This window comes from Microtus pennsylvanicus, chromosome 10 (genome assembly GCF_037038515.1).
Source record: "Microtus pennsylvanicus isolate mMicPen1 chromosome 10, mMicPen1.hap1, whole genome shotgun sequence".
Taxonomy (NCBI): Eukaryota; Metazoa; Chordata; class Mammalia; order Rodentia; family Cricetidae; genus Microtus; species Microtus pennsylvanicus.
In genome coordinates, this window is record NC_134588.1 from 90,811,986 (window position 1) to 90,839,915 (window position 27,930).

At 53.1% G+C, this 27,930-nt stretch overlaps 14 non-coding genes across 14 annotated transcripts; 7 read left to right on the plus strand and 7 right to left on the minus strand.

Moving 5' to 3' along the window:
- Positions 1-2,177: 2,177 nt before the first annotated feature.
- Trnae-cuc (transfer RNA glutamic acid (anticodon CUC)) lies at positions 2,178-2,249 on the minus strand. Its single transcript has one exon. It is a non-coding gene; the product is annotated as a tRNA-Glu (tRNA).
- A 456-nt stretch (positions 2,250-2,705) lies between these two features.
- Trnag-ucc (transfer RNA glycine (anticodon UCC)) lies at positions 2,706-2,777 on the minus strand. Its single transcript has one exon. It is a non-coding gene; the product is annotated as a tRNA-Gly (tRNA).
- A 715-nt stretch (positions 2,778-3,492) lies between these two features.
- Positions 3,493-3,564, minus strand: Trnad-guc (transfer RNA aspartic acid (anticodon GUC)). The gene has a single exon. It is a non-coding gene; the product is annotated as a tRNA-Asp (tRNA).
- Positions 3,565-3,996: 432 nt separating this feature from the next.
- Trnal-cag (transfer RNA leucine (anticodon CAG)) lies at positions 3,997-4,079 on the plus strand. The gene has a single exon. It is a non-coding gene; the product is annotated as a tRNA-Leu (tRNA).
- A 792-nt stretch (positions 4,080-4,871) lies between these two features.
- On the plus strand, positions 4,872-4,942 carry Trnag-gcc (transfer RNA glycine (anticodon GCC)). The gene has a single exon. It is a non-coding gene; the product is annotated as a tRNA-Gly (tRNA).
- A 5,854-nt stretch (positions 4,943-10,796) lies between these two features.
- Trnae-cuc (transfer RNA glutamic acid (anticodon CUC)) lies at positions 10,797-10,868 on the minus strand. Its single transcript has one exon. It is a non-coding gene; the product is annotated as a tRNA-Glu (tRNA).
- A 456-nt stretch (positions 10,869-11,324) lies between these two features.
- Trnag-ucc (transfer RNA glycine (anticodon UCC)) lies at positions 11,325-11,396 on the minus strand. The gene has a single exon. It is a non-coding gene; the product is annotated as a tRNA-Gly (tRNA).
- A 724-nt stretch (positions 11,397-12,120) lies between these two features.
- Positions 12,121-12,192, minus strand: Trnad-guc (transfer RNA aspartic acid (anticodon GUC)). The gene has a single exon. It is a non-coding gene; the product is annotated as a tRNA-Asp (tRNA).
- Positions 12,193-12,630: 438 nt separating this feature from the next.
- Positions 12,631-12,713, plus strand: Trnal-cag (transfer RNA leucine (anticodon CAG)). The gene has a single exon. It is a non-coding gene; the product is annotated as a tRNA-Leu (tRNA).
- A 794-nt stretch (positions 12,714-13,507) lies between these two features.
- Positions 13,508-13,578, plus strand: Trnag-gcc (transfer RNA glycine (anticodon GCC)). Its single transcript has one exon. It is a non-coding gene; the product is annotated as a tRNA-Gly (tRNA).
- Positions 13,579-18,655: 5,077 nt separating this feature from the next.
- Positions 18,656-18,738, minus strand: Trnal-cag (transfer RNA leucine (anticodon CAG)). Its single transcript has one exon. It is a non-coding gene; the product is annotated as a tRNA-Leu (tRNA).
- Positions 18,739-19,211: 473 nt separating this feature from the next.
- Positions 19,212-19,283, plus strand: Trnad-guc (transfer RNA aspartic acid (anticodon GUC)). Its single transcript has one exon. It is a non-coding gene; the product is annotated as a tRNA-Asp (tRNA).
- A 415-nt stretch (positions 19,284-19,698) lies between these two features.
- Trnae-cuc (transfer RNA glutamic acid (anticodon CUC)) lies at positions 19,699-19,770 on the plus strand. Its single transcript has one exon. It is a non-coding gene; the product is annotated as a tRNA-Glu (tRNA).
- A 6,285-nt stretch (positions 19,771-26,055) lies between these two features.
- Trnav-cac (transfer RNA valine (anticodon CAC)) lies at positions 26,056-26,128 on the plus strand. The gene has a single exon. It is a non-coding gene; the product is annotated as a tRNA-Val (tRNA).
- The last annotated feature ends 1,802 nt before the right edge of the window (positions 26,129-27,930 follow it).

Here is a 27,930-nt window from a genome sequence, read left to right on the forward strand (position 1 = left end):
TTGACCCTGCTCCAACGCGGCACAGAAGCCGGCGTTTGTTGAACCATAACCATTCCTTTCTTGTTCATCCCCAAGAGCTCCTTTTAATCCCGAAAGCATGGGATCTGCTCTGTCCCAGCAATACCCCACTCCTCGTACCGATTTCAGTCTGAGTCAGGCTTGGGATTGTTGCCATCAAACACCACGACCAAAAGCAGCTTGGGCGGAGAAGTGTTGGTTTCTTGGGCTCCTAAGTCCCTCACAGAGGGCAGCCCCGGTAGGAAAGCAGAGGCAGGACCTGATGCGGTAGGTAGCTGTCCGTGGGGGAGGTGCTCACACCTGGCTTGCTCAGCCTGCTGCCTACACCTCAGGACCACGTGCCCAAGGATGGCACGCCCCTGGCCACAACCACCCCAGCTCTGCCCCCGCACCCCAACCACCATCCCTACCGGTAGCCTGTCTGCTGTCTGTCCCACAGCAATCATTCGATCGTTCACCGCAGGCACGTGCTAGAGAGACCTTTAATCCAAGCAGAGTCCCTCTTCCCAGCCAGAAGGGCCAAGCTGAGGAGAACCCAGGGAGCACAGAGGCAAGCGTGGATCCTTGCCTTTGGCAGGCGACGGCCCCATTCGGACACCTGCCAGCGTAGGCTTCTCCGTTGTCTTTTTTCCCATGACCGTCTCATGGGAGCCACACAAGTGGCCCAGCAACTTGCTGGACCGACTCTTCCCAGATCCAGCTCGACACGGGTGTCTCTCCGTGTCCTCTGTTGGGAAGGTTTCCGGGGGGACTGGGTTGAGGTCGGGTGGGGAAAAGGCGTGTCTGACCCTCCCACACACACACACGGGTGGGCACAGACTATGCCTCCCATCGAAGCGGAGCTGAACCCAGCGGTAAGCACACCACCATCTGTCTTCGTGCCCCGGACCTGTTGACAGGGTCACGACCGAGGGGACCCACCCGGCAGCGGACCCAAAACCTAGGTGGGAAGAGGTTCCGCTCCAATATCCCGACTCACACAGGCACCTGCACCGCTTGCCCGCGCACACAAGGAGCCGCAGAAACAGCGGCCTTAAAACAGCCAGGCTTGGCCTCAGCTCCCCCCCCCCCCCCAGCCGCTCTGAGGGCTTTCGAGGAAATCGCGCCTTGGGTCGGGCACTGTCCGCCCTGCGGCGATGCGGAAGCTTAGTAACCACACCAGGTGCTTTGCGCATTCGCCCTGCCTGCTAAAAGCACGGATTCAACACCACCCCACAGAGCACCCCCACCCACGGACGGACACGCGCTCTCCTCCCGATCCCATACCAACACTGCCACCATAAACGATCACTTAGAGACCCTGCAGTTTTGCAAGATACGCATGCATGCATATATAAATACATACATACATACGTATATACATGCCTACGCTCACACACATACACACAGAGAAGGACAGAAATAGACAAACAGAGAGACAGACATATTTGCACAAGCACACACACACACACTGTAGACTGGAACGAATCACTGCATTTGCTCAGTTGTGAAGAGCAGAGGAAAGGTTCCAGGGAGCGTGTGATGCATGCAGGTGTGGCAGGTAGGGCAAGCAAGACTGTTTCTTGGAGACCTAAGAGCAGGCGATAGAGTGAGGTGGAGACGCAGTGGGCTCCATGAGTGGGTCGGAAGCTTGCGCGGGAGCGCTGCGTGTCGGGTGTTTGTGTGTCGTCGGTGTGACAGTGGCGGTGTGTAGGCTGGGTGTGTCGGGCCGCAACAGGGCTTAGCTGGACAGGCCCTGAGGATTTGGTGTGTGCAGGAAAAGATGGTGGGCGTGAGTGGGAATCAAAGAAAGGGCTGGTGAGTTTGCGTGTAGGGAGCACCGGTGAGGCTGCAGGCTGTTGGATTGCGAGTGAGGGTGTAGGTACGTACTAGTGGAGCGGAGCAGCAGTGTCTGGCGGCAACGCTGTTGGGCAAAAGGTAAGAGAGGTGATGTGGGGGTAGTGCCCACCCCAAGTGCTGGGAGGGGCAGGCAGGACAGGTGTCAAGATGGGGGGTGAGGTGGCAAGGTGTCCGGAGGCAAAGATGCCAGCAGGTTGTCGCGGCGACGCCGTTGGGTAAAAAGCAAGAAAGGTGTAGTGGGGGTAGTGGGGCCCCCATTGCAGGGAAGGGCCGGAAAGGTGTCAAGAAAGGGGCGAGTTACAGAGAGGAAGAAGAGAAGCTTCCCTGACCGGGAATCGAACCCGGGCCGCGGCGGTGAGAGCGCCGAATCCTAACCACTAGACCACCAGGGAGCGACGGCCAGACTTCGACGGTGCGCGCCTCTCGCGGGCAGCCAGACTCTCAGCCAGTCTGCCAACCTGACAACCAGCCGCTCGCCCCAGCCGGCCGCCCGGCAATACGCGGCTGGCATTGGGCGCCCATTCGATCGATCGGCGCCTGCCCGTGCCCCCTGGCCCTGCCCGTCCCCTCCCTGCCATGCCCGCTGCCCGCTGCCCGCTGCCCGCCCCCCGCTGCCAGCTGCCCGCTGCCCTCTGTCGCTTCTCCGGCAAGCCGGGCGCCAATTCCCGGTAAAACTCCTCGCCCTGGCCCTTCTCCTCCGGCTCGCCACCCTCTCAAAAGGTCTAGAACCTCCTTCCATTGTGTGGTCGTTCGGCCCGCCGCGGCGCAGTGCAGTCTCGGGACAGGCGGAGAGGCGCCGGAGGACAGGGCCACTGTCGGCCCTGAACCTTGGCAAAAGGCGGGTCCTGTGCGTTGGCCGGGAATCGAACCCGGGTCAACTGCTTGGAAGGCAGCTATGCTCACCACTATACCACCAACGCCACACCGACACGGCGCCGCACACACACACGACGCCGGGGACTGCCACCAGCCAGCGGACACAGACGATGTCGCGGTCGCCTACCTGGTCTTCCCATCCTGCCCCAACCTTAAAGTCAAAGCCAAAGCCGACACCGACACCGACACCGACACCGACACCGACACCGACACCCACGCCAACCACAACCGGGCCTCCGCCGCCGAGCAAGCGTTGTTCCTCAGCGTCCCATGCCACCCGCGCTTCCCGCACGCACACGCCTGTGCTGCGCGGCGCTCTCGCCTCCTGACTGCAGCAACCGGGCCAGGGCAGCTCACGCAACGAGGGCCACAGGAGCCAGGGAGCAGCCGGGACAGCACCGAGCGGGCACGTCACCACCCAGAGCCGCCTGGCACAGCGGTGGCTCAGGCACCGAGGGTCGCACGCTGCCGGCTCTGACACACGCCCGGCCGCCTCGTCGGGGTGTGTGTGTGTGTGTGTGTGTGTGTGTGTGTGTGTGTGTGTGTGTAAGTCGAGTTCCCAGGTGTCAGAGCCCTTGGCCAGGCGCCAGGTTAGGGACCCGACGGCCGGGAGGCATGTGGGCCCGCCTGGCAGTGGACAGCCCGAGCCCGGCTCTTGGGCCAGAGGACCACTGTCCTGGCATTGGGGCGAGGGGCCAAGCAAGCAAGGCTGGCCAAGGGACCAAGGGCCGCCCGTCTGGCTAAAAAGGAATGGTATGTCTCCCCGTCGGGGAATCGAACCCCGGTCTCCCGCGTGACAGGCGGGGATACTCACCACTATACTAACGAGGACGACGACGACGGCGCTGCCACCGAGACGGCCGGCCATCTCCGACGCGCTTCCAAGGCCCGCCACCCTCCCCGCCTTCGAAGCACCGCCGACCTCCGCACCCATCCCCAAAGTCTCCCCGACGCAACCAAACGACCCTCCCACCAGGACGTGGAACCGCAGCCACGTCCGACCCTCGCATCCCAGCACCCTGGTCCCGCCCATGCCCGCGGGAGACGCTGCTCCGGTTCCTGGGTGGTCCCGCCTGGGCTGGGGTGGTGTGGGGAGCCAAACCGGAAACGGGACCGGGACCCGGACAGGGAGCGACTTTGGCGCCTAGCAGCATCTCGACGTGGACCCGGTGGACGCCGCTCCTCGCCCGCAGCTTGAGCAGCCATACCCGCACCAACCCGGGCGCCCCGACGCGACAGGTCCGCCGCGCGCCCACACCCGTCGTCAGGATGGCCGAGCGGTCTAAGGCGCTGCGTTCAGGTCGCAGTCTCCCCTGGAGGCGTGGGTTCGAATCCCACTCCTGACAACCTCGCCTTTTTGTTCACGCACCCCGCCCCCAGCTCCCACCCCACCGTCCCGTGAGTGCCTCCTACCACCGCCTCTCCGACGCCGCCCAAACTCCTCTCACGCCCGCAACCTTCTCTCACACGCCTGGGCCTGGAGGAGCGCCCTGCTCTCAACACCCGACACTTACTGGAGGGCAGCGGCAGCGGCGCGTACGGGACGCCTTGCTAAATTAGCCACCTCCAGGGGGGGGCTGGGGGAGATGCTCGAGTCCGTGAGGGCGCCGGTCCTGAGCACCCCGCCAGCCCATCCGACCGGCCCCGTGCCAACAGAGGACCTCATCCATCCCTACCCCAGACCCGCACTTCTTGGCCCGGCCCTCGCGCTCACCACCCCTTTCCCGCTCGTTCCTGCTCCTCCAGCTCCTGCGGGAGAAGCCCACCGCGCCCATCCTCTCGGGCTCTGCTCGTCCAGGCTTCTTCTGTGCGCAGGTGGCCGTCGCCAGCGCACACCTGCCGACCCTTGCTGCGCGCACCGCCGGCCCGCAAGCTCGCTGGCTTGCTAGCTCCTCGGCTGGCAGCAGGGAGAGGCAGGGTTGACGTGGGACCTAGGCGTCCCGGAGAGGGGAGAGGCGCGGCTCTCAGCCGCGGAGCCTCACTCTGGTCCCGGGACTCTCCAGTCCGTGTGGCCCTCGAGCTCGCCTGCTTGGTCCATGAGGCCAAGGCCCGGCATCTAGGTGTCAGGGGGGAAACGAGGAACTAGCTGGTCCTGGAGCACAGGCTGTGACAGCAGTCAGGTGACAGCCTAGGCCATGGCATGGGTGGTTCAGTGGTAGAATTCTCGCCTGCCACGCGGGAGGCCCGGGTTCGATTCCCGGCCCATGCAGAGTCCAGTCCCTTTTGGTCCTCATGCACCCACTGCCCCAGTCCCCAATGCCCAGGGTGCCCAGCCACAGCAGCGGACTACCACTAACCCAGTCATCCACAGCCTGCCCAGCAGCCTAAGCCTAGTCCTCTCTCCTCAACTCAGACGCCATCACCCGCCCTAACCACAGCTCTGCTACAGCTACCTTACCACTCCACTTCTTCCAGCGCCTCCACCTTTCTTATAACTCCACCTCGCGGCACTCACACCCCACACCTCCAGCCTCCCACTCCACAGTGCCGTCCACGCACAGCCTGGCTCTCCCACAATCGACACTTATTTGGTGAGCCTCTCTTGGCCGGGACCTCAAAAACCTCCCTAGCCCCAGACCCTGTTCTGCCTCCTTTGCCAAGAAACAGCCCCGCAGGGGACCACGTGCCTTCTCTCCCCTACTTCTTAGCCAACAGCAACTCTTGGAGAGCCCAGAGAGCTTCAGAGCTCCCTGGCGACAGCAGCAGGCAGGAGGCCTCTCTCTCTCTCTCTCTCTCTCTCTCTCTGTCTCTCTCTCTCTCTCTCTCACTCACTCTCTCTCTCTCTCTGTCTATCTCGCTCTCTCTGTCTCTCTCTCTCTGTATATAAACATATATATATATATCTTTATCTCTGTCTCCCTCTCTCTCTTTCTCTCTCTACCTATCTCTCTCTCTCTCTCTCTCTCTCTCTCTCTCACACACACACACACACACACACACACAAAAACAACCACACCCACCAGAAACACACACACACACTAGACAGAAACTCAGGGAAGTCGACGCCTCGCAGGCCAGAGAGGCACAATCATGCGCAACTCCATCGAAGGTCCCCCTGTGCCAAGATGGCTCTTCCTCGCAGGTCCCGCACTGACCCCTGGCCTTCTGAGACCTAGGCTCGTGAGGCAGGCTGCTCATTGGCAAGTCGTCTGGCCAGAGAGCTTCCCTATCCGGGCCCAATTGACCGACAAGGCTCAAAGCCTGCTCCAGCGAGCTCAGGGTGTCCACAGACTCTGTGTTGCGCCCCTTCTCCGGCCTCCCAAGCCTTGGACCGGGTGTCCCTTCCTGCGGTCCTAATCCTCTTTGTGCTCGACTGTGGTGGGTACCACAAAGGAAAACGTTCACTCACCTGTCACCGGACCCAACCACCCCCCACCGGCAGAGAAAGGGCCAGTCTCAACACAGGAGACGGACTGCCCTCTGCCACCTGTCAGTCCTTGACCAGCCTGAACAAAGGCGAGTGGGAGTGTTCGTGAACAAAGCAGGTTTTTTCTTGTTTCTAAAGAGAACCCAGGGACTGAACCAAGTGGGGCCCTTCAGTTGACTCTTGTTGGCAGTCACAGCTCAAACAAGGTAGCCGAACAAGAGCAAAAGAGACCCAACGTGGTGGCTTGGAGATGGGGTTTTTACCCTGGCTGAAGCTGCTGCTGCTGGTGGTGGTGGAGGTGGTAATGATGGTGGTTTTGGTGGTGGTGGTGGTGGTGGTGGTGGTTTTGGTGGAGGTGGTGGTGGTGGTGGTGGTGGTGGTGGTGGTGGTGGTGGTGGTTGAGGTTTTGAGGTATGGAGACGTTGGATTAAGGCGGCGTTGGAAACGGATAGGAGCAGAGACAGCCTGATCTCCGCTAGCAGGTCCTGCGACCACCTGCTGTGTTTCCTGCACATTCATTTCTGAGTAAGGACCAGGATCACGTCATATTCTGATCAAATGTGTGACTTAGAGAAACCTTGAGGTGAGACGGTTTTATTTCTTCCTAGGAGTCCTTAATGCCACACTGATGGAAGTGGGGGTGGGTGGGGAAGGTGGGGCTGGAGTTCATGGGCGTTAGGGGACAAGGCTTTGAGGTTTGGGGTTTGGGGCTTATAAGCAGGGTGGGCTGAGAGACCTAGAGGCAGGAATTGGAGCAGAGGACTAGCATGAGGACTGCTTACTGGCTCTCTTATCCGGTGTGAGACAACCACCCACCTCCTTCCCTTCATGTGCCCTCCCACACCACTTGTGAATCAAGACAATACCCTACATGTTGGAATAAAGACCCATCATCTTTTTTTTTTTTTTTTGGTTTTTTCGAGACAGGGTTTCTCTGTAGCTTTGGAGCCTGTCCTGGAACTCCCTTTGTAGACCAAGCTGGCCTCGAACTCACAGAGATCCACCTGCCTCTGCCTCCCGAGTGCTAGGATTACAGGCGTGCGCCTCCACCGCCCGGCTGACCCATCATCTTTTGACAACCAAGCAAAATGTATCAAATGGAAAAAGAAAGCATATTTGACAAACGGTGCTGGCATAACTGGATATCAACATGTACAAAAATGAAGATAGACCCCTATCTATCACCATGCACAAAACTCAAGTCCAAATCGATCAAAGACCTCAACATGAAGCTGGCCACACTGAACCTTATAGAAAAGAAAGTGCGAAGTACGCTTGAACGCTTTGGCACAGGGAACCACTTCCTAAATAGAAGCCCAGCTGCACAGACCCTGAGAGAAACAATTAATAAATGGGACCTCCTGAAACGGAAAACCTTCTGTAAAGCAAGGGACACGATCAACAAGACAAAATGACAGCCTACAGAATGAGAAAAGATCTTCACTAACCTCACATCAGACAGAGGTCTGACCTCCAAAATATACAAAGGACTCAAGAAAATGGACACCAAAACAACATATAATCCAAAAAAAAAAGGAGTAAAGACATAAACAGAGAACTCTCAACAGAGGAATCTAAAATGGCTCAAAAACACTTAAGGAAATGCTCAACATCCTTAGTCAGCAGACAAACGCGAATCAAAACAACTCTGAGTTTCCATCTTACACCTGAAAGAATGGCTAAGATCAAAAACACTGATGACAACTTATGCTGGAGAGGTTGTGGGGAAAAGAGAACACTTGTGCATTGCTGGTGGGAATGAAAGCTCGTGGCTACAACGCTTTGGATGTCACTGTGGCGATTTCTAAGAAAATTAGGAAACAACCTTCCACAAGACCTAGTAATACCACTTTTGGGTATACTCCAATCCAGAAGATGCTCAATCGTGCCACAAGGACATGTGCTCAACTATGTTCATAGCAGCTTTGTTTGTCATAGCCAGAACCTGGACACAACCTAAATGCCCCTCGACCAAAAAATGGGTAAGGAAAATGTGGTACATTTACACAATGGAGTACTACACAGCAGAAAGAAAGAAAGAAAACCCGACAGCTTGAATTTTGCAGGAAAATGGATGGAGCTAGAAAACGTTATTTAGAGTGAGGTAACCCAGACACAGAAAGACGATTATCACATGTATTCACTCATAGGTGGTTTTTAAACATAAAGCAAAGAAAGCCAGCCTACAAACCACAATCCCAGAGACCTTAGACCACAATGAGGACACTAAGAGAGAGTAACATAGATCTAATCTATATGGGAAGTAGAAGGTAAAAAAAGGCAAGATCTCCTGGGTAAATTGGGACCATGGGGACCTTGGGGGAAGGTTGGAGGAGGGAAGGGAGAGGCAGGGAGGAGAGCAGAGAAAAATGTAGAGCACACTGAATATCAATTTTAAAAAAGGGGGAAAAAAAGACTACTCATCATCTCATGGAGGCATCTGCTCAACTGAGAGTCTCTCTTCCCGGATGAGTGCAGGGTTTTGTCAAGTTCTCCAGAAACAAGCAGCACGGTTGACCCTGCTCCAACGCGGCACAGAAGCCGGCGTTTGTTGAACCATAACCATTCCTTTCTTGTTCATCCCCAAGAGCTCCTTTTAATCCCGAAAGCATGGGATCTGCTCTGTCCCAGCAATACCCCACTCCTCGTACCGATTTCAGTCTGAGTCAGGCTTGGGATTGTTGCCATCAAACACCACGACCAAAAGCAGCTTGGGCGGAGAAGTGTTGGTTTCTTGGGCTCCTAAGTCCCTCACAGAGGGCAGCCCCGGTAGGAAAGCAGAGGCAGGACCTGATGCGGTAGGTAGCTGTCCGTGGGGGAGGTGCTCACACCTGGCTTGCTCAGCCTGCTGCCTACACCTCAGGACTACGTGCCCAAGGATGGCACGCCCCTGGCCACAACCACCCCAGCTCTGCCCCCGCACCCCAACCACCATCCCTACCGGTAGCCTGTCTGCTGTCTGTCCCACAGCAATCATTCGATCGTTCACCGCAGGCACGTGCTAGAGAGACCTTTTCTCCAAGCAGAGTCCCTCTTCCCAGCCAGAAGGGCCAAGCTGAGGAGAACCCAGGGAGCACAGAGGCAAGCGTGGATCCTTGCCTTTGGCAGGCGACGGCCCCATTCGGACACCTGCCAGCGTAGGCTTCTCCGTTGTCTTTTTTCCCATGACCGTCTCATGGGAGCCACACAAGTGGCCCAGCAACTTGCTGGACCGACTCTTCCCAGATCCAGCTCGACACGGGTGTCTCTCCGTGTCCTCTGTTGGGAAGGTTTCCGGGGGGACTGGGTTGAGGTCGGGTGGGGAAAAGGCGTGTCTGACCCTCCCACACACACACACGGGTGGGCACAGACTATGCCTCCCATCGAAGCGGAGCTGAACCCAGCGGTAAGCACACCACCATCTGTCTTCGTGCCCCGGACCTGTTGACAGGGTCACGACCGAGGGGACCCACCCGGCAGCGGACCCAAAACCTAGGTGGGAAGAGGTTCCGCTCCAATATCCCGACTCACACAGGCACCTGCACCGCTTGCCCGCGCACACAAGGAGCCGCAGAAACAGCGGCCTTAAAACAGCCAGGCTTGGCCTCAGCTCTCCCCTCCCCCCCCCCCCCAGCCGCTCTGAGGGCTTTCGAGGAAATCGCGCCTTGGGTCGGGCACTGTCCGCCCTGCGGCGATGCGGAAGCTTAGTAACCACACCAGGTGCTTTGCGCATTCGCCCTGCCTGCTAAAAGCACGGATTCAACACCACCCCACAGAGCACCCCCACCCACGGACGGACACGCGCTCTCCTCCCGATCCCATACCAACACTGCCACCATAAACGATCACTTAGAGACCCTGCAGTTTTGCAAGATACGCATGCATGCATATATAAATACATACATACATACGTATATACATGCCTACGCTCACACACATACACACAGAGAAGGACAGAAATAGACAAACAGAGAGACAGACATATTTGCACAAGCACACACACACACACTGTAGACTGGAACGAATCACTGCATTTGCTCAGTTGTGAAGAGCAGAGGAAAGGTTCCAGGGAGCGTGTGATGCATGCAGGTGTGGCAGGTAGGGCAAGCAAGACTGTTTCTTGGAGACCTAAGAGCAGGCGATAGAGTGAGGTGGAGACGCAGTGGGCTCCATGAGTGGGTCGGAAGCTTGCGCGGGAGCGCTGCGTGTCGGGTGTTTGTGTGTCGTCGGTGTGACAGTGGCGGTGTGTAGGCTGGGTGTGTCGGGCCGCAACAGGGCTTAGCTGGACAGGCCCTGAGGATTTGGTGTGTGCAGGAAAAGATGGTGGGCGTGAGTGGGAATCAAAGAAAGGGCTGGTGAGTTTGCGTGTAGGGAGCACCGGTGAGGCTGCAGGCTGTTGGATTGCGAGTGAGGGTGTAGGTACGTACTAGTGGAGCGGAGCAGCAGTGTCTGGCGGCAACGCTGTTGGGCAAAAGGTAAGAGAGGTGATGTGGGGGTAGTGCCCACCCCAAGTGCTGGGAGGGGCAGGCAGGACAGGTGTCAAGATGGGGGGTGAGGTGGCAAGGTGTCCGGAGGCAAAGATGCCAGCAGGTTGTCGCGGCGACGCCGTTGGGTAAAAAGCAAGAAAGGTGTAGTGGGGGTAGTGGGGCCCCCATTGCAGGGAAGGGCCGGAAAGGTGTCAAGAAAGGGGCGAGTTACAGAGAGGAAGAAGAGAAGCTTCCCTGACCGGGAATCGAACCCGGGCCGCGGCGGTGAGAGCGCCGAATCCTAACCACTAGACCACCAGGGAGCGACGGCCAGACTTCGACGGTGCGCGCCTCTCGCGGGCAGCCAGACTCTCAGCCAGTCTGCCAACCTGACAACCAGCCGCTCGCCCCAGCCGGCCGCCCGGCAATACGCGGCTGGCATTGGGCGCCCATTCGATCGATCGGCGCCTGCCCGTGCCCCCTGGCCCTGCCCGTCCCCTCCCTGCCATGCCCGCTGCCCGCTGCCCGCTGCCCGCCCCCCGCTGCCAGCTGCCCGCTGCCCTCTGTCGCTTCTCCGGCAAGCCGGGCGCCAATTCCCGGTAAAACTCCTCGCCCTGGCCCTTCTCCTCCGGCTCGCCACCCTCTCAAAAGGTCTAGAACCTCCTTCCATTGTGTGGTCGTTCGGCCCGCCGCGGCGCAGTGCAGTCTCGGGACAGGCGGAGAGGCGCCGGAGGACAGGGCCACTGTCGGCCCTGAACCTTGGCAAAAGGCGGGTCCTGTGCGTTGGCCGGGAATCGAACCCGGGTCAACTGCTTGGAAGGCAGCTATGCTCACCACTATACCACCAACGCCACACCGACACGGCGCCGCACACACACACGACGCCGGGGACTGCCACCAGCCAGCGGACACAGACGATGTCGCGGTCGCCTACCTGGTCTTCCCATCCTGCCCCAACCTTAAAGTCAAAGCCAAAGCCGACACCGACACCGACACCGACACCGACACCGACACCGACACCGACACCCACGCCAACCACAACCGGGCCTCCGCCGCCGAGCACGCGTTGTTCCTCAGCGTCCCATGCCACCCGCGCTTCCCGCACGCACACGCCTGTGCTGCGCGGCGCTCTCGCCTCCTGACTGCAGCAACCGGGCCAGGGCAGCTCACGCAACGAGGGCCACAGGAGCCAGGGAGCAGCCGGGACAGCACCGAGCGGGCACGTCACCACCCAGAGCCGCCTGGCACAGCGGTGGCTCAGGCACCGAGGGTCGCACGCCGCCGGCTCTGACACACGCCCGGCCTCGTCGGGGTGTGTGTGTGTGTGTGTGTGTGTGTGTGTGTGTGTGTGTGTGTGTGTGTGTAAGTCGAGTTCCCAGGTGTCAGAGTCCTTGGCCGGGCGCCAGGTTAGGGACCCGACGGCCGAGAGGCATGTGGGCCCGCCTGGCAGTGGACGGCCCGAGCCCGGCTCTTGGGCCAGAGGACCACTGTCCTGGCATTGGGGCGAGGGGCCAAGCAAGCAAGGCTGGCCAAGGGACCAAGGGCCGCCCGTCTGGCTAAAAAGGAATGGTATGTCTCCCCGTCGGGGAATCGAACCCCGGTCTCCCGCGTGACAGGCGGGGATACTCACCACTATACTAACGAGGACGACGACGACGGTGCTGCCACCGAGACGGCCGGCCATCTCCGACGCCCTTCCAAGGCCCGCCACCCTCCCCGCCTTTGAAGCACCGCCGACCTCCGCACCCATCCCCAAAGTCTCCCCGACGCAACCAAACGCCCCTCCCACCAGGACGTGGAACCGCAGCCACGTCCGACCCTCGCATCCCAGCACCCTGGTCCCGCCCATGCCCGCGGGAGACGCTGCTCCGGTTCCTGGGTGGTCCCGCCTGGGCTGGGGTGGTGTGGAGAGCCAAACCGGAAACGGGACCGGGACAGGGACCCGGACAGGGAGCGACTTTGGCGCCTAGCAGCATCTCGACGTGGACCCGGTGGACGCCGCTCCTCGCCCGCAGCTTGAGCAGCCATACCCGCACCAACCCGGGCGCCCCGACGCGACAGGTCCGCCGCGCGCCCACACCCGTCGTCAGGATGGCCGAGCGGTCTAAGGCGCTGCGTTCAGGTCGCAGTCTCCCCTGGAGGCGTGGGTTCGAATCCCACTCCTGACAACCTCGCCTTTTTGTCCCCCCCGCCCCCACCTCCCACCCCACCAGACCCGTGAGTGCCTCCTACCACCGCCTCTCTGACACCGCCCAAACTCCTCTCACGCCCGCAACCTTCTCTCACACGCCTTCTCCTGGGCCTGGAGAAGCGCCCTGCTCTCAACACCTTACACTTACTGGAGGGCAGCGGCAGCGGCGCGTACGGGACGCCTTGCTAAATTAGCCACCTCCGGGGGGGGCGGGGGTAGAGGCTCGAGTCCGTGAGGGCGCCGGTCCTGAGCACCCCGCCATCCCATCCGACCGGCCCCGTGCCAACAGAGGACCTCATCCATCCCTACCCCAGACCCGCACTTCTTGGCCCGGCCCTCGCGCTCACCACCCCTTTCCCGCTCCTTCCTGCTCCTCCAGCTCCTGCGGGAGAAGCCCACCGCGCCCATCCTCTCGGGCTCTGCTCGGCCAGGCTTCTTCTGTGCGCAGGTGGCCGTCGCCAGCGCACACCTGCCGACCCTTGCTGCACGCACCGCCGGCCCGCAAGCTCGCTGGCTTGCTAGCTCCTCGGCTGGCAGCAGGGAGAGGCAGGGTTGACGTGGGACCTAGGCGTCCCGGAGAGGGGAGAGGCGCGGCTCTCAGTCGCGGAGCCTCACTCTGGTCCCGGGACTCTCCTGTCCGTGTGGCCCTCGAGCTCGCCTGCTTGGTCCATGGGGCCAAGGCCCGGCATCTAGGTGTCAGGGGGGAAACGAGGAGCTAGCTGGTCCTGGAGCACAGGCTGTGACAGCAGTCAGGTGACAGCCTAGGCCATGGCATGGGTGGTTCAGTGGTAGAATTCTCGCCTGCCACGCGGGAGGCCCGGGTTCGATTCCCGGCCCATGCAGAGTCCAGTCCCTTTTGGTCCTCATGCACCCACTGCCCCAGTCCACAATGCCCAGGGTGCACAGCCGCAGCAGCGGACTACCACTAACCCAGTCATCCACAGCCTGCCCAGCAGCCTAAGCCTAGTCCTCTCTCCTCAACTCAGACGCCATCACCCGCCCTAACCACAGCTCTGCTACAGCTACCATACCACTCCACTTCTTCCAGCGCCTCCACCTTTCTTATAACTCCACCCCGCGGCACTCACACCCCACACTTCCAGCCTCCCACTCCACAGTGCCGTCCACGCACAGCCTGGCTCTCCCACAATCGACACTTATTTGGTGAGCCTCTCTTGGCCGGGACCTCAAAAACCTCCCTAGCCCCAGACCCTGTTCTGCCTCCTTTGCCAAGAAACAGCCCCGCAGGGGACCACGTGCCTTCTCTCCCCTACTCCTTGCCAACAGCAACTCTTGGGGAGCCCAGAGAGCTTCAGAGCTCCCTGGCGACAGCAGCAGGAAGGAGGCCTCTCTCTCTCTCTCTCTCTCTCTCTCTCTCTCTCTCTCTCTCTCTCTCTGTCTATCTCGCTCTCTCTGTCTCTCTCTCTGTATATAAACATATATATCTTTATCTCTGTCTCTCTCTCTTTCTCTCTCTACCTATCTCTTTCTCTCTCTATCTCTGTCTTTCTCTCTCATACCCACACACAAACAACCACACCCACCAGAAACACACACACACACTAGACAGAAACTCAGGGAAGTCGACGCCGCGCAGGCCAAAGTGGCACAATCATGCGCAACTCCATCGAAGGTCCCCTTGTGCCAAGATGGCTCTTCCTCGCAGGTCCCGCACTGACCCCTGGCCTTCTGAGACCTAGGCTCATGCAGGCTGCTCATTGGCAAGTCGTCTGGCCAGGGAGCTTTTCTATCCGGGCCCAATTGACCGACAAGGCTCAAAGCCTGCTCCAGCGAGCTCAGGGTGTCCACAGACTCTGTATTGTGCCCCTTCTCCGGCCTCCCAAGCCTTGGACCGGGTGTCCATTCCTGCGGTCCTAATCCTCTTTGTGCTCGACTGTGGTGGGTACCACAAAGGAAAACGTTCACTCACCTGTCACCGGACCCAACCACCGCCCACCGGCAGAGAAAGGGCCAGTCTCACCACAGGAGACGGACTGCCCTCTGCCACCTGTCAGTCCTTGACCAGCCTGAACAAAGGCGAGTGGGAGTGTTCGTGAACAAAGCAGGTTTTTTCTTGTTTCTAAAGAGAACCCAGGGACTGAACCAAGTGGGGCTCCTCAATTGACTCTTGTTGGCAGTCACAGCTCAAACAAGGTAGCCGAACAAGAGCAAAAGAGACCCGATTTTGGTTCTTGGAAATGGGGTTTTTACCCTGGCTGTTGCTGCTGCTGCTGCTCCTTCTGGTTGTGATGGTGGTGGTGGTGGTGGTGGTGGTGGTGGTGGTGGTGGTGGTGGTGGTGGTGGTGGTGGTGGTTGTGGTGGTAGTGGTGGTGGTGGTGGTGATGTATGGTATGAATTTGTTGGGATGAGGCCATGGCATGTGTGGTTCAGTGGAAGAATTCTTGCCTGCCCATGGTGTAAGCCCGGTTTTGGTTTTGGCCTATGCAGAGTCCACTCTCTTTTGGTTCTTAGACACACTTTAGCCCAGTCCAAGGTGCACTGAGATCACAGCATTCCATATCTCCTAAGGCTCCCTCCACCACACACCCAAGGTTCTTGGCCCCAAGGTCTTCCAGCCTCTTACATCAGTGCCTGTCCCATCCCTCAATCCGCACCTCCAGCTCCCACTCCACAGTGTGGTCCACACACATCCTGCCTCTCTCACAAGGGAGACTTACTGGACCTGTCTCTCCCCAGATCTCAAAGGGTTCCCTCGATTGGACCTTGTTCTACATCCTCTTGTAATGGACTGTCGGGGTTGAAATAGGGGCCTTCTTTCTCTTAGAGCTTCCTCCACATCCTCTTTTTCTAGACCTTTGAGAGCTTTTCCCCCTTCTGAGCTTCACTCTTTCTGATGTGAGCCAGAGTGTGTGTGGCCTGCGAGATCAACAGATAATATAGATAAAATGTGGTTTGGTATAAAACCTTGAGCTTTTCAAGGAAGGATAGATTGTTCAATATTGTCTCCATGTTTGCAAATACAAGTTGACTCTACATTATGAATTTAATTCTTACCTCATATCTTTGTGTCCATTTTTATTCATCAAAACTCTGTGTAAGTTAACATTATTTATATCAGTTTGACAATACAGCTTAAGGAGGAATCATCTTCTGGACAATCCACAGATAAAATGCCCAGTAGAACAGAATGTGTTCATGAGATAAACACACCGAGAGATAAACATACAGGGGAAATTTCAGAAGCACATGTGAAGTTACAGGCAGAAGTAAAAGATCTTCCGGAGTCTGTAGCCCCGTAGCCTTGCTTCATGCGGTTTTCCCCATCAGACTGTCTCCTTTTCGTAGGCTGCTACGTTGAATATTAATCGCCATCTGCTGTTCTCAGGACATGGCTTCCGACCTCAAGGGAAAGCATGTAACTAAAGGACAAACAAGATGCGTTTATTTAACAATGATCATTAACTTTTGAACACTTAAACAAGACTTTTAACTTAAGATTTAAGGTCTTGGGTGCTGGAGAGATGGCTCAGCAGTTAAGAGCACTGGCTGCTTTTCCAGAGGTCCTGAGGGCAATTCCCAGAACCCACATGGCAGCTCACAACTGTCTGTAACTTCAGTTCCAGGGAATCTGACACCCTCACGTAGACATACATATAGTCAAATCACCAATACATATAAAATAAGAATTAATAAATATTTTTAAAAAGATTTAGGATCTTTGATATTTAGGACAGTTTGAGCTATGAGCTTAAAAAGGTCTTCTTAAGCAATTTGATATACAGATGCATAAGCTTTACCAAAAATAATTTTAGCTGAAAATTTTCAAAATAATCTAATTTATATTGATTATATTTTCAGTTTAACTGCTTCTGGTCTCCAAAGTGATTTAAGAAACATGCAATTATGTTTGCATTTTTTTTACCACTATATTATCCAAAAAAAAATCTTTTAAAATTTTCCTTTTAAAATCCATTCCAAGTCTGTTTAAGTTGATATTTTATTTTATATAACTTTTAAAGATTTCTTTATTTATGTAAATATGTATATCTGAATGCCAGAAGAGGGTATCAGATCCCATTATAGATGACTGTGAGTTACCATGTGGTTGCTAGTAATTGAATTCAGAACCTCTGGAAGAGCAGCCAGTGTTCTTAACCTCTGAGCCTTCTCTCCACCTCCCTTAAATTGATATTTTAAAAATTCTCGTATGTTGTGGGACATATAAATTTAAAAAATGAAGTTTCCATAGTAAAGCACAAAATAAAATCTCTTATTTTGCTTATGTTGGTAACTCATTATTGGGTGAATGCATAATTTAACTAGGCATCCATCTATTAAGTATAACTTATTTTAAACAAAATTGTTTTTAGATCCTTGTTTTAGGCTTAACCTTGAAAATATATATAGGAAGCCAAATTTGTCCGTTTCCCCCCTCCCCCTCCTCCTGCCTAGACAAGGTTTCACAGTCCTGGATATCCTGGAAATCCCTTTGTAGTGATGAGGCCTCAAACTCACAGAGATCCGCCTGCCTCTGCCTCCCAAGTACTGGGAGTGGCACGTGCCACCACCGCCCGACTTGCCTTTTTCCCCCCACAAATTTGTTTTTTTAAATGAGTCATATTTGTATTTGTATGACTACAAACAGGATAGGTTTTTGGTTTGTTTGATTGATTGTTGCTGTTGTTTTGTTTTGTTTGGGTTTTCAAGGCAGGGTTTTTCTGTGTAGCTCTGGCTGTCCTGGAACTCTGTAGACCTCCTGTCTCCCTTGGTCTGTTCTTGGAAGAAATACAGGCAGGAAATACTCACCATTCCTGACACCACAAAGGTGTCCCCTGACCTCCACAAGTGCACAGAACATTTACCCCTAATAACAACTATACTACTACCAACAACAGTAACAAGTAAGCCAGGTGTGGTGGTGGAGGCCTGTAGTCTAAGTAGTCAGAGGGAGAGACAGAAGAATCAGGGGTTCAAGTCCATCTCCCACTAACGGCAAATTCAAGGTCAGCCCAGCCGCGTCTTATAGATGACTCAGTTTTGGTTCCCAGAACCCATATGGCAGCTCACGGGTGCTTTGCCTCAGTCCAGGAGTATGGATTTCCTCTGCAGGCCTCTGTATTCATCATGGAGCTCTTACATTCTGGCAAACACTCACCCACACATTAAAAAAAAAGTATTAAAGTATTGTAAAAGGAGAGAAAGTGGTGGCAAATGCAAAAGGGGAAGAAGAATGGAGACTTGAGGCAGCCTCAGTCTGAGTTCTAGAAAACTGGAGACCAGCCAGGAGAATCTCAAGTGTGAAGTCAGTCTTTGACACATAGTTTTAGACTACTCCGGACAACTCCGTGAGATGCTATCTCAAAAAATTGAAAAGAGCAGGGGTTTGTAGCTAACATGTAAAGCACCTGACCAGCCCTGGGCAAAACCCACAAAGAAACAAGCCAAACATAAAGTTTAGAGTCAAATACAAAATCAGAAATTTAGTGTGTAAAGGCTAGTATCAGAAAGTAGTAAGAAAAAATAGTTCTATATGCCAAATAAAGGTGGGAACACTGGATAGCTATCCTGCAGAAGAAAGGTTCACGCTCACCATTCAACTATATAGTCTGAATAAGGCTTGTACCAGATGTGGAAATCAAGTTGTAAAGGGTCTGGAAAAGGATTCAGCATGAAGTGTAACGGTCTTTCAGCGAGGATTGAAAATGGAGAAGCAATGAGGAGAAAACCTAGATATGTTAACGTGGGGTGAGGGTGGGGGGTGATGCTAACGACACTTAAAGCACAATAAAGTAAGGCTGGAGTTAAAAAGGGCTTGGGGATGTACTCAACAGCACCGCATGCCAAGCATTCATAAGAAAAAGGAGTGAGGGAGGGGTGAGGAAGGGAGGAGAATCAATGTAAAATTTGTATTTATGTCTAGGCAGGAAGAGAAAAGAATTGCTAACCTAAAAACACATGTGTCAGGAGTGGGATTCGAACCCACGCCTCCAGGGGAGACTGCGACCTGAACGCAGCGCCTTAGACCGCTCGGCCATCCTGACTACCGATTGCAGGATGTAGGCACATTCTTGGCAGAGACATTTTGAACCCGTTCAGTCACCTGTCGGTGATTGGATCTGACAACAGGGACATGTTGACTCCACACTGAAGCTGCCAACCTACCCACAGAAAACAAGCAACCGCCTTCTACTCAGATGGCCACGATGTTCCAAGTCCCCGGAGCTCTGATCTTTTCACAGGCGGGCTGTGTCACACCATCTTCAGTGTAGGGACCAGCACAGCAACAGTACATGCCTGCCAGACATCGCCTCTTCTCCGGAGAAGGCAGGGGGCCAGGGTCGCGGTGGTCACAAAGGGCGGCGTGTCGGGACCTGGTGGGAGGGGCGTTCTGGCGGCGTAGGGGGGGACTTTGGGGTTCGGTGCGGAGGTCGGCGGTGCTTCGGAGGGAGGGTGGCGGGCGCTGCGAAGTGCGTCGGAGATGGCCCGCCGTCCTGGGGACGATACTGCGTCGTCATCCTCGTTAGTATAGTGGTGAGTATCCCCGCCTGTCACGCGGGAGACCGGGGTTCGATTCCCCGACGGGGAGGCGTGCTACCGTTTTTTCTTGTACCCTCTCGGTGTTGTCCCGGCTTCTCCCTGGTTCCTATGACCCTCGAGGAACAGGCGGAGGCCCGGTTGGGGTTGGCGTGGGTGTCGGCTTTGACTTTGAGGTTGGGGCGGTCGTGGGGAGGACCTGATAGGCAACCGTGACACGCAGTTTACGCACCTTTTGCCAAGGTTCAGGGCCGAGGGTGGCCCCGTCTGGCGCCTCTCTGTCCGTGTCACGACTGCACGAAGGACAGAAGAAGGCGCGGGAGGTTTTGAGACTGTGAGGAGTGGGAGTATCCCCAGGGAATGTGTCTTTGTGTGGCGTCGGCTTATGGCTGGCCATCAAACAGCCGTATTAGTCGTGAACGTCTAATCATAGTCAGGACTTATTACGGAAGAAACAAAGCTATCACTCCCTGGTGGTCTAGTGGTTAGGATTCGGCGCTCTCACCGCCGCGGCCCGGGTTCGATTCCCGGTCAGGGAAGTGCATGTTTTTATTCATCATGCTTTCCTTTTCGCCAAATATTTCTCACGGTCTTCATGCTGCCCAGCAGCACCTCACCATACAAGGAAATGTCTCTTTGCCTTGCAATCCTATACATTTTAACGCACTTCCCCGAAATTTACACTTGCACATCTTAGTGTTTCTGCTTCCCTTGGTGCGAAGTTACACTGCCACCATCACACGCGGCGTACACATGCCACTCAGAGTGCCCAGATCACCTGACCACACCGCCGGCTCTTAGGTTTGAAAGAATCTCTCAGGACCGTCTCACCTGCTCCTGATGAGCTTTCTATCATTTTCTTGGATGCTGCAAACCAAAGCAGACTGGACAGGCCGTTCGTTGATTTGAGTCTTCTGGGCTCTTGATCTTTGAACTCTCGTTGAGTGACTCCAGCTCTTCTCCAAAGCTCCAGGGGATCTCGGTGATTGTAAATCAAAGAGGGCTGAAAACATAGCGTGTGGTTACAGTGCAGCTGCCCAGGACGGGCTCTTTCCAAGATCATTTCGTCATTTAAACATTTAACGGCATCAGGTGTGATGTCCTCAGCCTCCAACCAGGAACCTCCGAGTAACTGTTGGGAACTATGGCTGGAATGTCAGAAATCTTTGTTGAACTTTTCATAGACAAGAACGCCAAATGATGAATGGCTTTGGGACTTTTAAAAGCCAGAGACAACCACATCCATTACTAAAACCTTCCCTTTTCCTTTCTTTCCTTTTATCTTTATGGATTTTTAAGAGAGGGTTTCTTCGTGTAAAACCTGCTGCACACACACACACACAAAAAAAGTGTCTGGCTTTAAAATTCATAAATAAATCATAAAACCAGGCTTCAAAAACCTCTGCAAAAACGAAGACATCGTGCTGACCTCTCCAGCAGAGTCCCTAGTGCAGATGAACAGCGAGCTGTTTTCTCAACCCAGCCACTCTTGCTCTCTTCCGCAACTGCAGTCCTCAGTGAGCTTAGTGCTGCCAACTTCTAACTGGGAGGTGAGCAAACCAGCAAGGGCCTGGATGAGCCGGGCACGGTAGTCTGGTGTTCTGTGTTTTACAGTTACACCACTGAGCTCTGACAAGGTTGGAAACGCAAAGAGTCTGTAAATACAACTTTTTTAAAAAGCCTCTTTTTATTAATTCTTTGAGAACTCCCTACAGTGTATCTCAATCATATTTACCCCCAACTCCTCTGCAATGCACCCCTTTACCCCTCCCCCAAGCTTATGTTCTTTCCTTTTTCATAACCCACTGGGTTCAGTTTGTGCTACCCATACTTTTCTGGGTATGGGGCCGTTTAATGAAACCTGGTCAACTGTACCAGGGACTTCATTCACCCTTTAAGAAAACTGAGTCTCTTTTTCTCAGAAGCTCCCTGGGCAAAGGTGGAGGCTGATGAGCCCCTCATAAATACGATCTTTAAGAGGATTTGTATTGGTATGGCCTTTGTGGAACAGTTGGTTAGTGTCCTGACCAGCGGGAAATGAACCGGGGTCCCTGGGCCCTGGAAGAGAGAGGAATGAAGAGAGAGGCAAGAGACACAAGAAATGGACACAAGGGGGCTGGAGAGATGGCTCAGTGGTTAAGAGCATTGTCTGCTCTTCCAAAGGTCATGAGTTCAATTCCCGGCAACCACATGGTGGCTCACAACCATCTGTAGTGAGGTCTGCTGCCCTCTTCTGGTCTGCAGACTTACAGACAGAATACTGTATACATAATAAATAAATAAGTAAATAAATAAAAAAGAAATGGACACAAGTCTGGATTCTGATCAAGCTGCCAACTTTATTTTTTCTCAGGAGTGTTATATAGCAAACAGGCAGGGAGGAGGGTAGGATGCTGGAATGTCAGGGCTGGAGGCATCCCCTAGCTGCTAGGAAGAAAAAAGGGGGTGCTGAGAGTCTCTAAATATTTACTAACAAGGGAAATACTAATTACTTCTGGTGCCTAGGACCCGCAGGGAGGTAAGGGTTACCTTAGGCCCGGAACTTGCCCTACAGAGGCTTCTGAATAGCTTACTTAATTTGTGACTAAGGTGACTATAACCAAATTTGCTTCCAGCAGGTTAGCACATTTAGCTGTTAAGTCAGGGCCTTACGGGAGTGTTTTATTTCTTTTGTAGCCTTTAGTTTTTCTGTACTTTCTTAGGACCCAGAAACTCAACTTCCAATCCAGAGTCTTGTAAATTCTGGTTCCCTCAGTGGAGACATTTCCTACCCTACCTCCTCACACATTTAGCGAGTGCAGGCCAAACGCGAGGTTTGTGTGTTTCCCGTTCTTCCTTTCCCCTCTTCCCTCTGTAGTTAGCCAGGGCTCTCTACAGGAACACAACTATAGAATGACTCTCTCTGAATAGAGAAGGGGTTATTAGAGTGGCTTACAGCTGTCGACCTGCTACTCCAACAATGGCTATCTACCAACCAAAAATCCGGGAATCCAGTAGTTGCTCAGACCACGAGGCCGGATGCCTCCGCTGGACGTTTTTGGTGTAGGCTGGAATCTCAGAGAAGTAGGCCCTGAAGTCAGTGAAGAAATGCAAGTGTCAGCCAGAGTGAGGGCAAGCGGGGAGAGGGAGGGAGAGAGTGAGTGTGTGTGAGTGTGTGAGTGTGTGTGTGTGTTTCCTTCTCCCGTGTCTTTATGGAGTCCAGATTAAAGGTGGACCTTCCTACCTCAAGAGATCTGGAGTGAAAGTGGGTCTTCCCACTTCAATTATTTAATTAAGGAAATCCATCATAGGTGTACTCAGCCACTTGAATTTTAGTGAATTCTAGATGTAGCTAAGTTGACAACCAAGAAGAGCATTCTATCCTATTTTATCATATAACATATAATAACATGTATATAGTCACACACATATTACTTTGCTTGTATCTGTCCACACTATTACTCTCTCTTATTCCCACACCCACTCATGGGGAAGTCCTGCCTGGATGAGAACTTACTATGTAGGCCAGGCTGGCCTCAAACTAGAGGCAATTATCCTGCCCCTTGCTTCTGTCTCCTAAGTGCTGGCTACCATGTTCAGCTAACTCCATTAATTTTTCACAGCAGACAGTAAAACAACGAAGAGGGAACAAGAGTGATTTGGGGACAATTTGGAAGGGTTTAGGGGCAGCAAACATTCAGCCTCTAGCCTCTTAGAGTCCCCTGGGACCTGAGAAGTAAACTGACATAAAATAGATGTCATTTGTGTGGGAATGCACAAAACGCCAGACACATTGCACACAGCACGGGGCCCTTCCTGAGAAAATGAGAACGCAAAGGAGCAGTTACAGTCAGACAGAAGTACCTCAAGAAGGACTTGGAGTGTCTTCCTTCCTTATTTTCTGTCAATGAAGCCTCCAGCAGCCAATGGGCTAGACCCACAAGCATCTCCAAATACCCAGGTATATCTAAAAACTACTAGAATGTACTCGAAGAGGGGCACCACAGCTCACACCTGCAATCCTAGCACTTGGGATGCAGAGGCATCTGGATTAGGAGGTCAAGGCCATCTTTGGCTACCTATCAAGTTGGAGGCCAGCCTAGACTACGTAAGACCTCATTTCAGAAAAACTAAAACAAACAAAAATATTCAAACTAGTCCTGCAAAGTTTTCCCAGAGTGCACTATGTAAAAATATTCATTACGCCGTCCTGGTGGTCTAGTGGCTAGGGTTCATGACTGTCAGCACCGTGGTGGTCTGGGGTTAATTCTTGGTTAGGAAATCTTGCTTTTACATCTAGCCAATATTATAACCACCAGACAAATATTCCACAGTCCTCCGTTCTATTTGTCAAAGTCTGGTACACCTTTCAAACATCCTGAATTGCTCGACACCGACCACAGGTGAAGCTCAGTGAGGAGCTGTCACGGTTGCCATGAACCCTGATGCTCTCAGAACCTTACTTTTGCTTATAGTTCATTTCACACATGAAGTTTATTATGGATAGACATGTGTCCTCATTCCTCTGCCCCACCCCCTTCTCTCAGATGAAATGAATTGAGAATGACCCCATTCCTAAAATATGTAAATTAAGCGTGCTGATTAGGCTCCCTAACTGGGCTACCTGAGAAGAACCGTCAAAGTGGAGACAGCAGTGGAGCTGGTGACATTACCCATGCGTTCCAAACCTGGAACACACCTGCTCTTAGAGGCCCAATGAACAGGTAGTAAATACCGATGTCGCAAATATTTCGGCAAGGGTGTGTGGGTTCACATGGGACAGAGAAATAAAGACCCGGAGACACGTGGAGTATGAACTTAAGTAGATTTCCATATCTCAGAACAAACTGATATAAGCTTCTGAGAATACAATGCCAGGTGCAAATACCTAACTCACGAGGTACCATGGTTTTCCTGGTTTCCCTTAAACCAAGTTTTGCATAGGCTTTGTATCCATGGGAAACATAGGGCAACAAAAGGTATTTGTGACACAAAGGAAGGCCTAGGCCGTGTGAAAACTCCGGAGTCAGGTTAGATGTAACCCAGCAGGTTTCATGGCTAGGGGAGGTTGCTGGCTATGTTTCTGGCACTATCGGGACATTCTATCACATACAGAGAAGGAAGTGGGGGAAGGAGGATCTGCATCCTATTAAAACCATGTACGGTAATCCAATCTTTCTGTATGAATTCCTTTTCCTGTTTATTTGTTTGTTTAGTGAGACAGGCTTTCTCTGTGTCTCTCTGGCCTGGAACTTGTTCTGTAGATCAGAGCTGTCCTTGAACTCAAAGATCTGCCTGTCTCCGCCTCCTGAGTCCTGGGATTAAAAGTATACACTACCACCATCTGGCTCTATGTTGATTTCTAACGTGTAAATGTCCCCAGCAGAGTGGGTTAAGCAATCCTAAACAGGCAGGTCCAACGGGAACTTGTAGACATCCATTGACCTTTTCCTCCTGGGTACTAGGAGTTAAGACTTGGGCAAAGGAGTCTGTCCTTTTGTTTGCTTTCTCAGAGTTTGGATTTATAGTTTAGATGGGCCACAAACCCCACATTTTCTTGCCTTAGAATTCCTGAGTGCTAAGGTTAAAAATGTGATCATTGTAAATTTGAGCTAATTTAAAAAATAAGTACATTGCCGGGCGATGGTGGCGCACGCCTTTAATCCCAGCACTCGGGAGGCAGAGGCAGGCGGATCTCTGTGAGTTTGAGACCAGCCTGGTCTACAGAGCTAGTTCCAGGACAGGCTCCAAAGCCACAGAGGAACCCTGTCTTGAAAAACCAAATAAATAAATACATACATACATACATACATACATACATAAATAAATACATTGTAGCTGGCCTGGCAGATCTCTGTGAGTTTGAGGCCTACCTACCTGATCTACAAGGGCTAGTTCCAGGACAGGCTCCAAAGCTACAACAAAACCCTGTAAGAAAACAACACACTGTAAAATAAAACCCAATCTAGGAGATTAGAGACATCTTTAATCCCATCACTTGGGAGGCATAGTCTATAAATCAAGTTCCAGGACAGCCAGGGCAACATAGCTCAGACGAGGGTGTTGTTTTCTACAGCAGGACTGCCTCATGTCCCTCTCCTCCAGCTGCGGAGTGGTTAAGTACTAAGGTCAAGAATGTCATCGACGAGTACTTCACAGAAACCTTTTGACTCATAAAAATAAAAATAAACACTACGCCGGGCGATGATGGTGCACGCCTTTAATCCCAGCACTCGGGAGGCAGAGGCAGGCGGAGTTCTGTGAGTTCGAGACCAGCCTGGTCTACAGAGCTAGTTCCAGGACAGGCTCCAAAACCACAGAGAAATTCTGTCCCAAAAAAACAAACAAACAAACAAAAAAAAAGCTAAACGAGAAAGCCTGAAAATGCTTTTAATTTAGACATAGGATAAACGTAAGATGCATTTTCATTGTTTTGGGCTTGAGTTTACAACGTCCTTCTTGCCAAGGCCCTCACCTGAATGGCTTCCAGCCTGATGACCGACCGGTCCGTTTTTTCTCCAGTCCCGCGGCACAGCAGATGCTGGGCGCCAGGGGGCGCCCTAAATTCATCAATTCCTGGAGCTCCTCGGGATCTGGAAAACCGTGGGTGCTTACGGAAGCTGAGAACAGCTCCTTCTGTGGCCTCGAGGTCCTGGGGTCCTTAATCTCGCTGGCAGTTTTCTTTGGAGCTACCATGTATCTCCATGGGTGAATGTCATCTAGCCTCAGAGTGGAACCTGCCTGATTTCAGAAGTTGATTGACTGGGTTGAATTTAAGAACGGAGTCAGCAAACAATAAATTCACTCCAAATGTAGGCTGCTTACAAAGCCAACGCCACCAGCCGGTTTCCGTAGTGTAGTGGTTATCACGTTCGCCTCACACGCGAAAGGTCCCCGGTTCGAAACCGGGCGGAAACAGCTGGTCAGTTTTTTTTTTCTTTTTGTCTTTTCACTCTGGTAGAAGGATCATCTTGGGAAAAAGAACCCAACCAATTCACAATGAAATCCCCACGTCTCCGGGGTCCTACGAGGATTGGAGCATTTGCAGTGACAATTACACGAAGAAAGGCAGGTTGGTGGCGGTGAGCTGGTCCTTTCAGGGCAGCGACACATAAGGTGGATTTTGTTTCTTCAGCGAGAGATCCGTAGGTACTTGTGTTGCCCTTCAGTTTCTGGATCGTGTCTTCCAAAAGGCGCCGTGGACACACTGAGTTCCAGAAACACGCTGCTCGGTGCGTGGAGTCGTCAAGTCTGACTTCTGCCCCCCGGAGGAAGGGCTCTAGTTTCTTCAGGGGGGGGGGGCTCTAGTTTCTTCAGGGGGGTTGCCTCGTGTCCCTCTCCTCCAGAGTTTATAACCTGTACTGAAATTCAAACCCCCTCCCCCGATATATATATTAAATCTTGCTTTATAATGCGGTTTAATTAACCTTCATTTAGCAGAGACGCTCCCATCTCTATTATTTATTTTTTTCTTTTTTTTTAATTTATTTATTTATTAAAGATTTCTGTCTCTTCCCCGCCACCCATCTCTATTATTTACACCTGTCTTTACTGTCGGTGGTTTTGGTTGTTATAAGATGACACCGTCCGGTTCTTGGACATAAAAATTATTTTTCTCTCTCCCTCTTCACAGTCTCTTTCCACAAGGAATCTTAATGTCCTTGGTTCTAAATCAGTTTGAAACATTTTGTTGTTGTTGTTGTTTTTCAAGACAGGGTTTTTCTGTAGCTTTGGAGCCTGTCCTGGAACTAGCTCTAGTAGACCAAGCCGGCCTTAAACTCACAAAGACCTCCCGAGTGCTGGGATATATTTCCTTACCTTAATATATATATAAAGGGTCAGAAGGGAAATAACTGATTCAGCTGTCAAGAGCTCTTGCCGAGGACCCAGGTGGGTCTACTATCAACACCAGCTGGCTCACAACCACCTGGAGCTCCAATTCCTGAGGATTTGACACCTTCTGTCCTGCAGGTAGTTAGTTGTACATACATACACAAAAACAAAAGTTTATGGCGCTGGCCAGTGGTGTCGCACACCTTTAATCCCAGCTTTCGAGGAACAGAGGCAGGCGGATCTCTGGGTTCTACAGATAAATAGTCCAAGAGTAAGAATATAAGAATATAGAAATGCAGAGTCAAGAAATAAGAATGTAAAAGTAAAGAAATATAAGGTTGTCAGCCTAGGAGAACGAGAACTGTCAGCAGCTTTCTCAGCAGCATAAGGATTAACTATTAACAGTGGGGTGCTGGGCTTTACAACTGGCTGCTCTCTTTACACCAGTGAAGTAGCCGTCTACAAACTGAGGGTCAGCTCTGCAAACCGAGGGTCAGCTCTGCAAACCGAGGGTCAGCTCTGCAAACCGAGGGTCAGCTCTGCAAACCGAGGGTCAGCTCTGCAAACCGAGGGTCAGCTCTGCAAACCGAGGGTCAGCTCTGCAAACCGAGGGTCAGCTCTGCAAACCGAGGGTCAGCTTTTAGATAAGCCCCTGGCCACTCATGACCAGAAATTAATGCAAGCTGAGTTAACTTTTAAATGATGGGATGTACGTGACTTTTGACTTTTTGGTTTTATGTCGTCCCATACCCTTCCCTGCTATGTGGAACTGGCGATGCCAGGGGAGGTGCAGAGCCTTGGTAAACACTATCCAGGAATGCCAGGGAAAAACAGTAGATTAAATACAAACACTAGTCTAACTGAAAAACTCTGTTAATGGAAAATGC